Genomic DNA, 16,649 nt, shown 5'->3' on the forward strand with positions numbered 1-16,649 from the left:
AGTATCATGCAAAGAGTAATGGAGACTTGGGGTCTTTTCTCCGTCCTGCAGCCTTGGCCAAGTAACTCAACCTATCCAGGCCTCCATATTCTCCATTAAATGTGGAGTTGGCATTAAATGATCTCTTTGGTCCTTTATACATCTGACATTCCAGCCATGCAATATTTTGTACTAGGGAGACTTTTTTAAAAAATTAAAACATAGTTTTATAGTTGACATGGTTCTATTCTGAGTTACTGGCAATTGTACAGGGAAATAGGAAGCGGTGTAACTAATGCACCACACCTGGAGTCAGGAAGACTTGAGTTCAAACCCAACTTTAAACATTTGCTAGATATACAGTCCAGAGCAAATCACTTAACCTCTGTTTACCTCAGTTTACACAGTGCCTGGCACATAGTGTTATATAAATGTTATCTATTACAATTTAGGTCATTTTTAGAAAGCCATGCATGGGTCATAATGGCAGAAATTAGAAATTGTCAGAAAAGATGTATTTAAGTGTATCCTGTAATAGGTCACAGTGTGAGTAGATGAAAGTTTTTTTTCCTCCTTTCCCCTCAGTTTTAAACAAGACCCTCCCCCTATTGTGGTTCCCCAGGCCCCAATTTCAGAATTTCCTGATCCCCATTTCAATAACCACCATTTTCTCCATATTAAAATAACTATTCTTTATTCCATTTCATCAGGACCCTGCCAGGTGACAGACTAACTCATAAAGTAACAAACTAAAACTTCAATGAAAGATTATTGTTTAATATGTGACCCCCCTCTAGAAAAGGATTTGATTTCCACAGTGGTCTCTTTCCCACTTTACTCCAAAGGTGTGGTTCAGATGGGAATTTCAGGCACCATGGACAGCTTGAGAGGGAGATATTTTTGGTCACTGGAAACCTTTTAGGGCCCTCAAATCACAACATGTAGGCTACCACCTACTCTGCTTCTGCCTAGGGCTAGTCCTATAAATAGGACTCCAGGGGAAGTCTGAGCACAGTTTCAGTTCCATAGGCTTTAAACACTTGGTTCCTCTCCCAGATCTTTCAGTGTATGTACATGCACACTCACAGGCACATGCGCGCACGCACACACACAACCACTTGGTCCTTGATGCCATGACCTTTTACTGGCTGGTGTATCTTATGTGGCCTCCCCCCCTTCTCCCTGCCCTCTCCAGCCATCTGGCTAGGGAAGAAGAGGTACATAAATATAAACTTTAAGTATTTAATTCCCTCTTACAGCAACTCAGTATGTTTCAATATATTAAAAAAATAGGGTTCAAACCTTCATTAATATTCACAACTATGAAACTATTTAGAAGGTAACCTGTTAAAACTTTGGTCCTTTCATAAGGCATACGGGACAGCGTTTTATCTCTGCGTTTTATCTCCACAACTAGTATATGATTCATAGCAGGTATTTTTTTAAATGACTCTTCTGTTGGATTTTTGGAACCCTTCCTGGTAGATCATATCAATAATTCTTTCCCTGATAGGGGAAGAAAAAGTATTGGTTTTCTTTCATTTTTATTTAATAGCTACTGATTTGATTGAGTTATTTGGAAAATGTGTTAAGATGCTATTTAAAGAAGTGTGTGTCTGTGTGTGTGTGTGTGTGTGTGTGTGTGTGTGTGTGTGTGTAGCCTCTTCTCTGGCCTTCTTCTCTCAAGGAGAAAATTCTCCCAAGATATCAGGGGCCACATATTCACTGTTTCTCAGTGCTAGTAGCACCCTGTATTTCTATCACAGACTAGCAATCAAAATGAAACCAGCTTTTAACAGATTTATTTAAAGGCATACGGAGCCTTGAAAGCTTTCCTCATCAAGAATAAAATTCAAAGTTTTTCTTATCAGAGGAGCTAAGGTGCTATTAAACTGCCCCCTGACCTCTCAGAAGCTCAATGTGCCTCCACTCCCCCACCCATCCCACTGCCCCTCTTTGGAACTGTTCTCTTCTGTTCAACTTCTGTAGAACTGCGTCGCCATCTAGTGGGCACAGCAACTTCTGTCTGTGCCCACTAGCCTCTGAGAGGCTTGGTCTTTACTAATCCTGTCAAGTGAAAGGAAATGAATCTATAGCAATCTTCCTAGTTTGGTATACATTCTGGCATTCCATTTTTTTTTTTAAGTCTCTTAATGGGAACATTCTGACTTTCTCATTCCACACTTTCCCCTGCCCCAGGTTTACTATACTGAGTGCACCGTGGCGCTCTCCAAGGTGCACAGGGTCTTCTATTTCAGAGTTACAGGTCAGCCCATTGCTAATATGATGTGACTGGTGGTTAGTTGGATCTACATACATTTGTGTCTGAATGTCAAAAGAAAATTAAACGGGCATTTTAAAAATACAGAAGTGAATCTGAATTAAGCCATGGTCTGACCTTATTAATTCTATATTATACTATAGTATCTTTCATTGTACCATTATTCCATGCCAGATTATAACAGAAGATTCTTTCTAATCAAATTTTCTGATCTTCAAAAGGTCTGCTTTGTTTCCTCTGGGCTCTAGGGTTAGAAATAAGAGAAGACTGGAGCAGGTCACTGCTTTCATATTTAGTCAATTTGAAAATATAACCACAGTCTTGCTTTTTACTAGTTTTCTGATCAATCCCCTCAGAAAAGAGCCTGTCAGTTTTAAAATAAATAATAACAAAATTTCTTTTAAAAGTCAAAAATCCAGCTTTACCAGAAATTCCAAAGTAGTCCCAATGTCAATTATCTAGGTTATAAGGAACATTAGGCAAGTACTGAAGAATACAGCCAAGAATATAGAATTCTCAGAAGACCAGGCATCTTTCTAAAAGATGTGCCTAGGGAGTGAACAATAGTATCTTGCACACCTCCCAGAGAGATTTATTTGTGGTAATAAATGAAAGTAGTGATGTGGTAACATCCAAACATCTTAAAAAACTAATCCTTTCAGAAATTGTAACCTAGTGACTTGGAGTATTGACTCAGAGGAGGGATAGAATTAAGAAGGGCAAACAAGGTCTACAAAATACCACTTATCCTGGAGCTGTCAACTGAGCTTACTTAAAATGTGAAATTGAGCTGACATATTGGGTGTGATGCATATACAGGAAAAGTATAGAGACTGCCTATGGTTGAATTAGAGAATAGAAGATAGCTAGGAAAGGGGAAAATACCCATAAACCGTATGGTATGGTAGGAAAGGCACTTGGCCTTAGAAAAAAATGACCTTGGGTTTGAATCTCACCTCTTCCACAGTAACGATAGGCAAAACTGCTAGATCACTCTAAACCTTGGTTTCCTTTTCTGTAAAATGGACATATCCTAACTCAAAGAGTAGGTGGAAAGTGATGCTAAAATTGCAATACACTAGAGAAATATCTGTTGCCATTGTTAATTTTAAAAACACACATACACATAAAAGAGATCAAGCATTTCGTCTCTATTCTCAAATTCAATACTATGATATTTTTGAGTTTCTGTTACTCATGAGGTTCTGTGCTAGGTACTGGAGAAATAAAGGTACTTACGCCCCAAGTTCTGCTCTGAAGGACTGTATATTTAAAGAGATGAAAGACATCTAATAAATAGCTAAGGTACAAGATAGAATGAGATAAGTGCAAAGAAGTTCAGAGAAAGTGCAATGAGAAACCTGAGGAGGGAGAGATCGATTTCAACTGTAGGTTGAAGAAGGGAAAGAGAGAGGTCATAGAAGGCCTCCTGGAAGAGTTGGCATCCAAACTGGGCCTTAAAAAAAAGGAAGAGCCCTTACAGACAGAGGTAAGGTATAGGGGAATGGGAGACCTCTTAAGGCTTGGGAGACAATAGAGAAGAGAGGCATCAGGAAAATAGACAGAGAACCTCCTATACCAAAATAGAAGTATGGCCAGCTCAGTGACTTATAGTTCTAAAGGATGGATAATGTCTCAGAATGATGGCATTTCATCCAGTATGAAAGGAGACTCTATCTACAGACTTCACAATAACCAAGTAAATTCATTAAACTGCCAGATGATTCAGTAGAACAAAAAGATCAAGTCTGATTAATTTTGACAGTTTGTTCCAAGAAACACATCCCAATTCTAGATATTCTAGCCCTAACTCTCTCTTACACATGTCAGTTAATAAAGTTTATTCTTTTAATAATATTTATGCCCTCTTACTTTTAAAATACTATGGAGCCATTATTAGTCTATACTGGGAAAGAACTTCAGAGGCTTCTAGTTCAACCCTTTCATTTTCTAAGTGACAAAACTAAAGCCCAGGAAGGTTAACTAATTTGCCCAAGGCCACACAGATAGTAATCATAAGACATGAGATTCAACCCCAAATCCTCTGATTCCAAAACTATCACATCATGCTTCCTCTATGTCTTTTTATGTTTATTGAGCAGAGAGTTTTGACCATTTAAAAATACAAATTAATCTCATTTTTTAAAATCCCTACACTGAAGACTGAGTATTTATAGTTATAAGAGATTGCAACAGAGACGATCTTGGCCAACAGATGATTTGTTTCCAATAATGCACTACTTTTGTCTATAAAGGATAAAGGAAATTCAAAGATGTTATTACTCTGCCTTTTCATCTTTCAAAAATACATACAGCTTAAAACATGTTGAAAATCCCCTTTCCTTAGAATTCTAAGTCCTAGCCAGTTTAGGATAACCAATCAGTGACATTTGCTTTTATTAATTAATACATACTTCATAACTACTGAAAAATATCCATCAAGCAAATTATGCATTCAAAAAACTGTGCACTTAAAAAGGCCTGATTTTCTTTTATGTGCTTCCTTTGTACCCTACTAGCTCATAGTAAAGAAGGGAACAGGGCTCAAAATTGAGTGGGATCTGCCAAAGGTCTTTTCAGGGAATAATAAATTGGAGAATACTCTCTCTGCTAGCTAGGGAACAGGACAATTCAACTTCCTTTGTTGTATTGTACCCTGAAGGGAAGCTATCTTATGAAAGAATTCACTCTAAGGGGGCTAGCATAAACCCCAGGCATTTCTAACAAAAGCCTCTTCATCACCAGTCTCAATACCCTCAGTTGGTGGGATTCAGTCAAATCAACAAGCATTTATTAAGCACCTACTATATGCCAGGCACTGTGGTAAATCTGAGGGATACAAATAAGTGAGTAAGGCAGCCTTAAGGAGCTGTTAAAGGGTTTATAATCTAATGTTAGAGTCAGCAGGAAAACAGCTATGTACAAACAAGCTATATTCAGAATAAATGAGAAATAAACAATAGATTGAGATCAGAAAAGGCTTCCTCTAGAAGGTGAGGTTTTAGGTGAGGAACCAAAGAAGAAAAGATGAGCACAGAGATCATTCTAATCATGGGAGAAAGCTGGAGAAAATGCCCTGAGTTGGGAGTGTCTTGTTTGAGTCACAGCAACAGAAAGAGTGCTACTACTACAATAAAAAGGCAAGCCTAGCTATTTCTTATAAGCAAATATATATATATATATATGTGAATATATTACATATACATGTGTGTTCATATGTATATATGTATGTATGTCTGTAACATATTTCAAATAGTATTAAATGAGATCATTAACTTCCCTCATACCCTAGGATTTACTAGATTAAACAAATCTACAGAATCTTTTTTATTATTTAGGGCAGAAATTGTGTAAAATTGATCTGCTTCAAGTAAAGTTCCCCTGGAGACAGAAGATCAAATTGATTTTTGACCCCAAATTCAAAGTCTACCTGAGGAGACACTAAACACTTATCAATGAAAATATAAAGAAATTATTAGGGGCCCCTTGCAGATTCAAATTTTCCTTTTATACACTCAACTGAAAAAAAAAACAGTCCTGTTAGATATGAAAGATTTTGCATCAAGGGAGAAAAAAAGGAAATTTCATCAGTTTCTGCCTGTAGCTAACTAAGATGAAGCAGGGGAGTGATGAATATGTGGTGACTACAGAAACAGCTCCCACCAGGCAGCTCCCACTTTCAATAGCCAGGGAAATTAGGCCAGACCTTAAAGATGTCAGATCCTAGGCATTTAATAATTTTCAGGCATCCCACAGCACTTACACTATCATAATAGCTCCTCCATTCATGAAATCACATTAGTGACCTACCACCAATAGGGTGAAGGCTTTGAATTGTTTTTCTAGTCATGTGGATGGAATTACAGGAACCTATTCATTAAGTGTCACTTCCCCATCGATGTTGTCTCCTTCAGTAAATATAAGCTCCTTGAGGTCAGGGACAGTCTTCTTTTTTGTTTCTGTGCCTCCACCAGTTAGCACAGTGCTTGGCACATAGTAAGTGCTTAAAAAATGATTTTCCATTCATGTCAGATTTTAAAACAGGAGCGCTAACTGGTCCATATGAAGACCCTTGCCACTATGAGGTCAATTAGCACTAATTTGTAGCAAATAGACCAAAAGTGAATAGACACCTAATTCTCTCTACCAATTCAATATTGACACGTTGGTGTAAGAAAAATTAACAAAGGTGTGATTGCTCACTTCTCTGCAGAGGGGATGGAGTGCTAAACTTACAAAGAATAAATCCTGACTCTGATGCTTATTAGCTGTGGTTTACTAGCAAAGGCCAATCTCTGAGCTTCAATTTCCCTGAATAGCAAATCAAGATGACAAAAGCACCTATGTCCCTGGGTTGCTATACCTTTTTTTTTTTTATTTGAAAGTTTTTACTTAATTAGTTGATTTGGAATATTTTTTCATGGTTACATGATTCATGTTCTTTCCCTTCCCTCCTCCCACCCCACCCCCTGTAGCCAACAAGTAATTCCACTGGGTTTTACATATGTCATTGATCAAGACCTACTTTTATATTATTAATATTTGCACTAGGAAGATCACTTAGAGTCTACATCCCCAATAATATCCCCATTAACCCATGTGATCAAGCAGTTGTTTTTCTTCTGTGTTTCTACTCCCACAGTTCTTTCTCTGGATATGGATAGTGTTCTTTCTAATAAGTCCCTCAGAATTGTCCTGGGTCATTGCATTGCTGCTAGTAGAGAAGTCCATTAAATTTGATTGTGCCACAGTGTATCAGTCTTTGTATACAATGTTCTCCTGGTTCTAGTCTTTTCATTCTGCATCAATTCCTCCACTTTATTATTCCTTTGAGTACAATAGTATTCCATCACCAACAGATACCACAACCTGTTCAGCCATTCCCCAATTGAAGGGTATCCCCTCATTTTCCAGTTTTTTTGCCACCACAAAGAGTGTGGCTATAAATATTTTTGTACAAGTCTTTTTCCGTATTATCTCTTTGGGATATAAACCCTGGATTGTTATAAGCCTTTTAAATAAGACAAAGTTTGTAAGTATTTTGCAACTGCTAGATTGCGATATAAAGGTCAGTAGTCATCATCATAATTACCATTGCAAAGCATTTATGCTTTATTGATAGTAATAGGTAGTATCCATATGGTGCTTCATGGTTTGCAAAACACTTTTCAAAGATCACTTCATTTTATCTTCATGGCAACCCTGGGAGGTAGTCACTTTTACTATCACTATTTTACAGATCACACAGATAGTATATGTCTGAGGCTAGGTTTGATCTGAAGTTTTCCTGATTCCAGGTTCTGCCCTCTCTACAAAGTACTACCTAACTATATTACAAAACATTTTGAATAGGTTGTCTGCATTTAGACTGCTCAAGCTTATATGTCTGCTTTAATAAGACAATAAAATGTCTATGGTGAGGAGAGTTTGCTTAAATCTGTATTCTAACTAAAGAGCTATTTGAACCACTGTTCTCAATTCTTTTGGGGGAGGGAGTAAGGGAAATTCACTCACCTGTCTAAAGAATAGATTAAACTGGGCAGAAATTCTTAACCCTGGGAAAGCCTATGGACCCCTTCTCAGAAAAATGTTTTTAAATGTGAAAATTAAAATACATAGAAATTACATGGAAACCAATTCTATTGAAATGCAGTTATCAACATATTTCTTTAAAAATTCACATATCCCCCAGGTTAAGAACCTGAGACTAGATGATCCCTAAGGTCAGCTCAATTGATTATTTTACCTCCACACAAGACCATTCTCAAAATACTGATAATATGTTTGTTTTTCTTTTTAATCACCTGAGCATATTTACATAATTGAAGGTAATCAAGTTGTTATTTTTAATTAATTGACTTCGCCACTTGAAAATGTAGAAATGGCCTCCAAAGAATGCCCCATGAAATGGATGTCAGAAGCCCAGACTCTCCATAAGGGGATTGACTTCTATTTAAATTAACAGTCAATTGACATGTCAAACAAAATCCAAGTAGTAAAAATCATTATTAATGATGGCCATGGGCAAATCTCATAATTAGATTTTGACCATTTGTGTCCAAAGTCAAAGTCCACTAATTGTCCTTTGTGTGGTTTGGTGAGGAAAGGATTTCCCCTTTTATTTTGTTTTGTTGTTTTTACTGGAGTAAGAGAAAACCTTAAGGGACCCTGGTCTTTATTGGAAGGTTGTGCTTGTGTTTTTAAGACCATAAGCTATGTTCTCATTCCATGTAACTCTACAGAAACTCTCTCCTATGAATCAAAAAAAGAGAAATTCCCATGATGCCTCTCAACCTGAACTTGCTAAGCTTCATATAGTAGTCCTTTAAAAAATATCCTACAAGTTAAATCCTTCCCTAGGCTGTTGTACAGCCCCACAGAAACTAAGACAGCAGGAAATTAAGTGACTTGCCCAAAGACAGATACAAAAGAAGTTAACAAGAAACCTTTTTTCCTCCTTTTTTCTCTTTATTTTTGCTCCATTTTTTTTTGCTCCACCTCCCTTTCCTCCTTCCTTTTCCTCAAATTGTTCAAATACAACATATTCAAATGTATTGAATTTTTCTTATTGTTTTGAAAAGAGGCATTTTCTTCTGAAAACTGGTTTTAAATACCAACATTTTCCCTATAGAAGGCTTGTTGAAGTATTTTCAAGAATTTTCAGTTTTTCAAAGCTTGGACACACACATATGCCATAAAATAAAATGGTCTTGATCTAAAACTACCTTTCATACTTTAAAATAACAAAAAATAAGCAACTTAAATATCCAATTTGTTTTGTCCTGCTTCTGTTTTTCTTCACTTTTCCATGTTAACCTTTTTGAACATTTGAACATTTGAATATTGCTCATTTTTCCCTTCTATTCTATATCATAGTTTCATTCTCCAGCCCCAAATTACTTTTACTTTGGATTTCCAAACACTCTAGAAATGTGCTTTCCTAAACTTGCTAATTTATATCAGTACAACGGAAAGAGCACAAGTATTTGAATTTTGAGTAGCTGAGTTCAAATCCTAACCAGTCCAATGGTTACCTACCTTTGTGACCCAGAGCAACTCATTTCATCTGTTGGCTTCAGGTTCCATATCCATAAAATGATCCTTTGGGGGGGGGCCAATTTTCTTACCTGCAAGCAGGAAGCTAGCCTTCCTAAACTAAGAGAAAGACTATTGCCACAGATGTGTGTGTAAGGAGGAAAGAGAGGAGGAGGAGGAGATTTGAAGCAAGAATATTTGCCTTCTTCAGCCACAAATGGAGGTAGCACTGTAGTGCTCAGATTTAACCCAAGAGGGAATGAGGTAGATTGTCCTTGGGAAAAGAAAGAAATTCTAAGAAAGCAATATCACAACATCAATTCTGACCCCAAAGATAGATCTTGGATATAATCTCATGCTTTTAAGTGGCTCATCACAATTTCCTTTTGTTTTTTACAACTTTATTTTGGTCTTATGAGTTTATGTGCCATTTATATCTCTGCTTTTGAGGACAGCATCACAAAGGACATATCCTCCCACAAAATGCCCCCCATAGAGATTGTCAAAAATTGAATACTGGAATATATAGACCAGAGGTCTAAAAATTTCATATATTATTTGTGTTCTCTAGACCTCAGTTTCCTCATGTGTAAGAGTTTCGTCTAGAAATTGCCTGTAAGGTCCATTTCAATTCTGATTCCATCTTCCTATGATTATGTTCCCTTGAGGTATCTTAAGATTGGCAGATTTCTGTCTTTTATTTGAACATCTTAAAATCAGCAAATTTGAAAAGGTGGCTTATCAAGGATGACAATAATGAGAATGAGAATGTTAATAATAATGATAACATTTATATAAAATTTTCTATGTGCCAAGCATTGTGCTTGGTGCTTTACAATTATTATCTCATATGATCCTCACAGCAACACTGAAAGATAGATGCTGTTATTGTCCCCATTACACAGATGTGTCCTAAACCCTCAGGCTTTGTCTAAAGAAAGCTCGTCAATTCAATATAGGAAAAGATGACAGCCAAGCTGTTGGAGTGTTCTTTTGCTTTGTTTTCTTTTGTTGTGAGTGGTTGGTATCTGGTAGGTCAAATGAACATCTGGATTTTTTTTTAACAAATTACCTGGTTGTTTTGGTGTTGTGTAGATACAATCTTAAGAGCCTGGTAGATTATGATAGCCTGAAAACCTAATGACAATACTTAGCATGAGCCCTGAGCAAATCTCTGGAGGTACTCTGGCATTAATTCAAAGTCATTCCCCTAAAGGAACTCCACTTTGGGTATAAGCTGAACTGAGCAGTCAGCTACTCTTCCTAGATCCTAAGGGTAAGTGGCAAATTAAAAATTCATTAATCATGTTAATTGAGGCTGAGTATTAGTGCTTTGGGAAGTATACCTTCAAGTTTAAAAAAAAACTGGGTGGTTCACATCACCAAGAGTAAAGACTGGGATCTTTTCTCAGGAGAAAAGTAAAACAAAAGAAATCAGAGTTCACATGCATCACTCCCTAATGCTATGTATATCTTTGATTCTCAACTCTCTCTGGGTCACTGGCTGGCATGATAATAACAAGTAGAGTGGCGGTTTTAAAAGAGACCTTCAGCATTCCAGCCTCTGCTGGCATGTGGGGTTCCAGGGAGGCTATAGTCTCAATAGGAATGTGTTCCCGACATTCTAGCCTTTGGAGAGCTCCACTTGCAGAAAAGGGCCAGTGAATTCTAAAATAAGCTCTTTTAGTGAGAAAAGCCAGATGAGCGGTTGAAATCAGAAATGCAGAAGGTCATTTGCTATTTTGGAAGCTGCAAGCTGGTCCTCATTTTGTAACTTCGCAGTTATAAACAAAGAATTGTCACCTTTCCTCTCAGTGTATTTATTTCCTATGAAAATAAGCTGATTTAACCCTTTTCATCCATGGAATTCAGAAATTGGCAGGTTTCTCGTATAACTACCATTTTTTAAAAAAGGATTGTCACCTTTCCCTTAGTGTATTTATTTTTATGAAATCATGCAGATTTAACTCTTTATTTAGAGAATTAAGAAATTGGCAGATTTTATTACAATTTTTCAACCAAGCAAACTAAATTTAATCGGAAAGTTATTTATTTATTTATTGCTCTTGGGTTGACTCCAGAATATTATAGAGAGAAAAACAGACTACCATGGGCAGTAGTGGTAGTGGTGGTGGCAGTGGTGGTGATAGTGGTAGTCATGGCAGTGGTTGGGAAGGAAGAGACCTGTGATTTCATTGGTGAAGAATGGAGGTGTCAAACATCCTGCTAAAGCCCACAACACTCCTGAGTGGGCTCAAATCAAATTAAAATGTACTTGGGATATATTTAACAAAATAAGAATATAATAAGTCATAGATAATATTAAACTTTTAAACTGTCAATATGAAGTTCACAGGGTTTTCTTATTTAAGGGTTGGTGGATCCCATTTCTATTTGAGTTTGGTATCATTGATGTAGGGCAGTTCTGGTTAGGAACTTCCAGTATCAAAACAGACAAATATTTTCTCTGTAGGACACAGTTTTAGAAAGTTGCTTGAGGGCTCTGAGAAGTATAATAATAATAGCTACCATTTAAATGACTTACTAAGGGCCAGGTACTATGCTGAGTGCTTTATAAATATATCATTTGATCTTCACGATATTTCTGGATGATAAATGCTGTTATTATTCACATTTTACAGATGACGGAACTGAGGCAAACAGAGGTTAAGTGTCTTGCTCGGGATCAGAAAGTTAGTAATTTTCTGAGATTGAATTTGAACTCACATCTTCCTAACTTCAGGACTAGTGCTTTATCCATGTGCCATCTAGCTACTTGCCTAGACCCCCACAGGAATATGTTATATCCCCATCTGTGAATGGTTTAGCTATTCTAAGCAATACAACTTATAATGATCCAAGACAATTCTAAAGGACTTCTGGTGAAAAATGCTACCCACCTCCAGAAAAAGAACTGATAGAATCTGAATACAGATGAAAACAGCTCATTCTTCATTTTATTTTTATTCATTTTTAATGTGTCTTCTTCTATAACAAAACAAACATGGAAATATGTTTTACGTACATGTATAACCACAATCAAATTGCATACCATCTCAGGGACAGGAGAGTTAGAATGAATGCCAAAAATCATTTTTTACTTATAAGTGGGAAAAAAAAACATTACTAAAGAAATACAAAAACAAATAAATAAATAAATAAATAAAAGTGGAAAGGTATAAATTCTATCTTCCATATGATGAAGTATGGGTATAACTTAACTAGACTACAAATTCCTATAGAAGAGGAGCTTTTCATATTTTATTTATACCTAAAATACTGCATAACTTAAAATATAATGATTGCTGATTCAAAGTCATTTCCTCTGGATAAGATGGAAAAAACTACTATCTTTCTGGAATGATTAAGATATACTCATTTGGAAATAGATTATTCCATTATTATCCTAAGTTAGGTGTATTTTCTTTCTATAGCACTCTGATTTACAAAGAACTTTATACTCAGGACCTCATTTGATCCTCATAACAACTTTTCGTGGTAGAGACTATTATCACTTCCAATTTCTAGAGGAAAAAACTGAAGCTCAGAGAGATTGGGTGACCTGCTTGGGGTCACAGATAGTAAGAACTGAGGTGAGATTTGAATCTATATTTGAATCCTGACTCCAAGTTGAGACTATTATCTACCAGGTAGATGGGTGATACAATGGATAGGGTGCTGGTTTTAGAGTCAGAAGTCAAAAAACTATCTTATTTCAAATCTTATCTCATACTCACTAGTCTCTTAAAGACACACAAAGTCTCTTAAAACTTCCCTCAGTCTCAGTTTCCTCATCTGTAAAATGAGGGTGATAAAAATAGAATCTATCTCACAGAATTGTTCTGAGAATCAAATGAGATAACATGCATAAGAATTTTACAAATCTTAAAGTACTACCTGAATGCTAGCTATAATTCTACATAATCTCCTATTCCTTGGGTTTGGATCATTGATTAAATTCAAAAAGGATCACAGAGGTTGTGTAGTCCAATGCCTTGATTTTACAAAGGAGAAAATGTTTTCATAGGCTGATGGTTAGAGAAATGCACTATTTCTAGTAGATTTTTTTATTTAGCTTTTTGTTGTAATTCACTATTTTAAGGGCCTCCAGTAGTTTGCAGCCTTTCAAATCAATATTAAATCTCTTCTTCCCTGAACTCCTTGACTTCATTCCTAATATCTTTAAGAAAGAGCAACTTCATCCACTCATCAAAGGAGAATAGTAAATGCAACTCGTAAGCATCATTTCTAGGGAGATTTGACTGACCATCCAGAACCCATTATCCTGGCCAGGTCTTGTTCCAAGATGCTTCTGCATGCAGCAGTTATATTAAAGGGGCAGTTAAAGAGTCTGTCACAAACTGGGCATGAAGGAGCCCCCAAAGCAACCAAAGGCAGCAAAGGGAACATGATTGCCCAGAAATTTCCTACAGCCTTTGTTCTTTTACTTCTATCTTTTGTGTCTAGACCTCCTCACGTGGCTGCTCCCTGGAGAGGACTTTGTATACTGTTGCCTTTTTCACTTTTTTTCAGGAAAAACCCTGACAGTTCCTCCAGCCCCTAGAGGCATTGAGAGAGGGCAATGTGGCATGGCAGGAAAAAGACTGGCCCAGACAGAATTTTTTTCCCTATTTAACCACTTTCAGTAGAGGGGCCATAAAGAACATAATGTACTGGATAAAAAGATCTTAAGATCATAGCTGAAAAATACCTTAACGACCAGGTATCTTACCCCCTTAGCATATGGGGAAACTCAGGCATGGGAAGGTTAAGTGACTTGTCCAGGGTCACACAGCTAGTAAGTATTTGAGTCAAGATTTGCATCCAGGTCTTCCTGACTCCAAGTCCATCACTATATCCATTATGTCACTAAGATGCCTGGGTTGGGCTCTGGCCTCTTACCCTTCCCTAGCTATGAGATTTTAACCCCTATGAGCATTTGTTTCCTCTCTTACCTCCATGACTTTTGATGATTAGAAAATGTGTTTAAAAAAAGCTTTGCAGGCTTTAAATGTCAGTAGTTATGGTAATGATTTTGTGTGTATATGTGTGTGTGTGTGTGACAGAGAGACAGAGACAGAGACAGAGAAAGGGAGAGAGAAAAAGAAAGCCTTGGGTTTGCAGTCAGAAAGTCTTAAGATCAAATCCTTCCTTAGATACATACTAGCTGTGTGATCCTAGGCAAGTCACTTAACTTCTATTAGTCTCAGTTTCTTCACCTATAAACTAAAAGTAATGTTAACACCTGCCTCATAGATTTGTTGTAAGGACAGAATGATATCACATATGCAGTGCATTGTGTCAAACTTGATGTGAAATAGAAATATGAGCTATTATTGTTACCACCTTGAGCCTTAGTTATCTCAGCAGTAAAATTGTAGGGTAGGGTAGTATTAAATGATCTCTAAGATTCTCCTAGGACTTGGGGGGGGGGGGAGAGCGGGAAGCTAGGTGGCTCAGTGGATAAAGAGCCAGATATAGAGATGAGAGATCCTTAATTCAGTTCTGACCTCAAACACTTCCTAGCTGTGTAACCCTGGGCAAGTCATTCGTTGCCAAGCTCTTACTAATCTTCTGCCTTGATTCTAAAATGAAAGGTTAGGATTTAAAAAAAGGTTCTGTGTTGGGATGAAATGAAGCACTTAACCTCTGATGCCTAGTCCTTATTGCTCTAAAGATTCTCTCAGGGTAGCTAGGGAACACAGTAGATAGAGTGCCAAGTCTGAAGTCAGAAAGATTCATCTTCCTGATTTCAAATCTGACTTCAGACACTCAGTAGCTGTGAGAACCTAGACATGTCACTTCACCCTATTTGCCTCAGTACCTCGTCTATAAAATGAGGGAGAAGAAAGAAAAAACAAACCACTCCAGGATCTTTGTCAAGAAAAACCCCAAATGGCATCACAAAAGGTCAGACTCAACTGAAACAACTAAACATCAGTAAAGATCCTCCCTCCGGCTCTAAACCCATGATGCTATACTAGGTTTCTAGACAATATTTGTAAAGCACTTAGCATGGTAGACATAGCACTTAATAAATAAAATAAAGCTAGCATTAAAGCATTAATAAATAAAATTTAAAAGTAGGAGATAAAATGGTATAGAAAATTAATAAATAATAAAATAATAAAATTATTCCCTTCCCTCCTGTCATTTTGTCACTTCTTGAACTCTACTCTCCTTTTCATGGCTGCAAAGTCTTAGTTCAAGGAAATAGTTCCCTTGATGCTTAATGCATTTTGCAAATCAGCCAAAAAGAATACGCTGTCAGAACCTGCTCCCATGAGACTCAAGGTCAGCTTGGCATTGGGGTTTGCTAGTCTGTGACATGACTCTACTGTTAGCCCTGGTTCACCTTCACCTAGGAGCAGAGAAGACAGGAAAGGAGAACAAGAGAAAGCTATGGACTAAAGAGTGCAACTAAAATTTTACAGATGGGGAAACTGAGACCCAGAAAAGTTAAGTGACTTATCCAAAGTCATAGAAGTAGTAAAGAGAACCAGATCCTATGACCCAAAGCATACTTCCCACACCACTATCTTGCTTCCCCCATTGTTAACTACTGACCCTTATATCTACTTCAGGATCACTCAACAAAAACTCAGGGAAATGATGGTGCATCTTCCGTATTTGACTGCTCTTGTGGCTTTGTTCTATTACTGTTCCTTTAGGGTCAGCAGTCTGGTGGCAATGCTTTGAGGATGAGAGTAGAAGTCAGGGATGCTTAACCTTTTTGTGTTGTGCCTCTCCCTCTTTGGTAGGGTAGTGAAGCCTAGAAAGTCCTTCTCAGAAGAATGTTTTAAATGCATAAAATAAAATATACAAGATAACAAAGAGAAACAATCTTATTTCAATAAAGATGTTCTTTTTCCAAGAAAATTCACAGATCCCTGAAATTGATCTATAAAAGTCTTGGGGGAAGTGGAAGAATGGTCTGTTGACCCCAGATTTATATTCCTTGCTAGGTGCTAGGCACGATACACATCTATAATCCCTGCTACTGAGGAGGTAGATCTGAGGTAAGTGTTCTGAACTGCAATAAGCTAATAACAACCAGGTGTCTACACTTCGGTCTGGCACCAACATGGTGAGCCCTGAGAGGTGGGAGACCACTAGGCTGTCTAAACAGAGGCAAACTTACCCAAATGAGTAAAGGAGTTAATATAATTACTTTATTAGCAATCAACTTTATAAAGTTTGAATCCTAAACATCAGTGGGTGCATTTCCAACCTGGATGAGGGTTTCACTCAAGAATCATGATTCAAAACTCAGAATCTCCCATACAGGTAAAGGGGAGTCAAGGGGGAATAGTAAAAAGGACGTTCTGATACTGGGACTAAATCAAAACTCAAA

At 37.1% G+C, this 16,649-nt stretch overlaps 1 protein-coding gene across 1 annotated transcript in view; it reads left to right on the forward strand.

Moving 5' to 3' along the window:
* Positions 1-16,649, forward strand: part of RORB (RAR related orphan receptor B) — a 245,468-nt gene that overhangs the window by 193,890 nt on the left and 34,929 nt on the right. The gene's annotated exons all lie outside the window — the stretch shown is intronic.

Source organism: Monodelphis domestica, chromosome 7 (genome assembly GCF_027887165.1).
Source record: "Monodelphis domestica isolate mMonDom1 chromosome 7, mMonDom1.pri, whole genome shotgun sequence".
NCBI lineage: Eukaryota > Metazoa > Chordata > Mammalia > Didelphimorphia > Didelphidae > Monodelphis > Monodelphis domestica.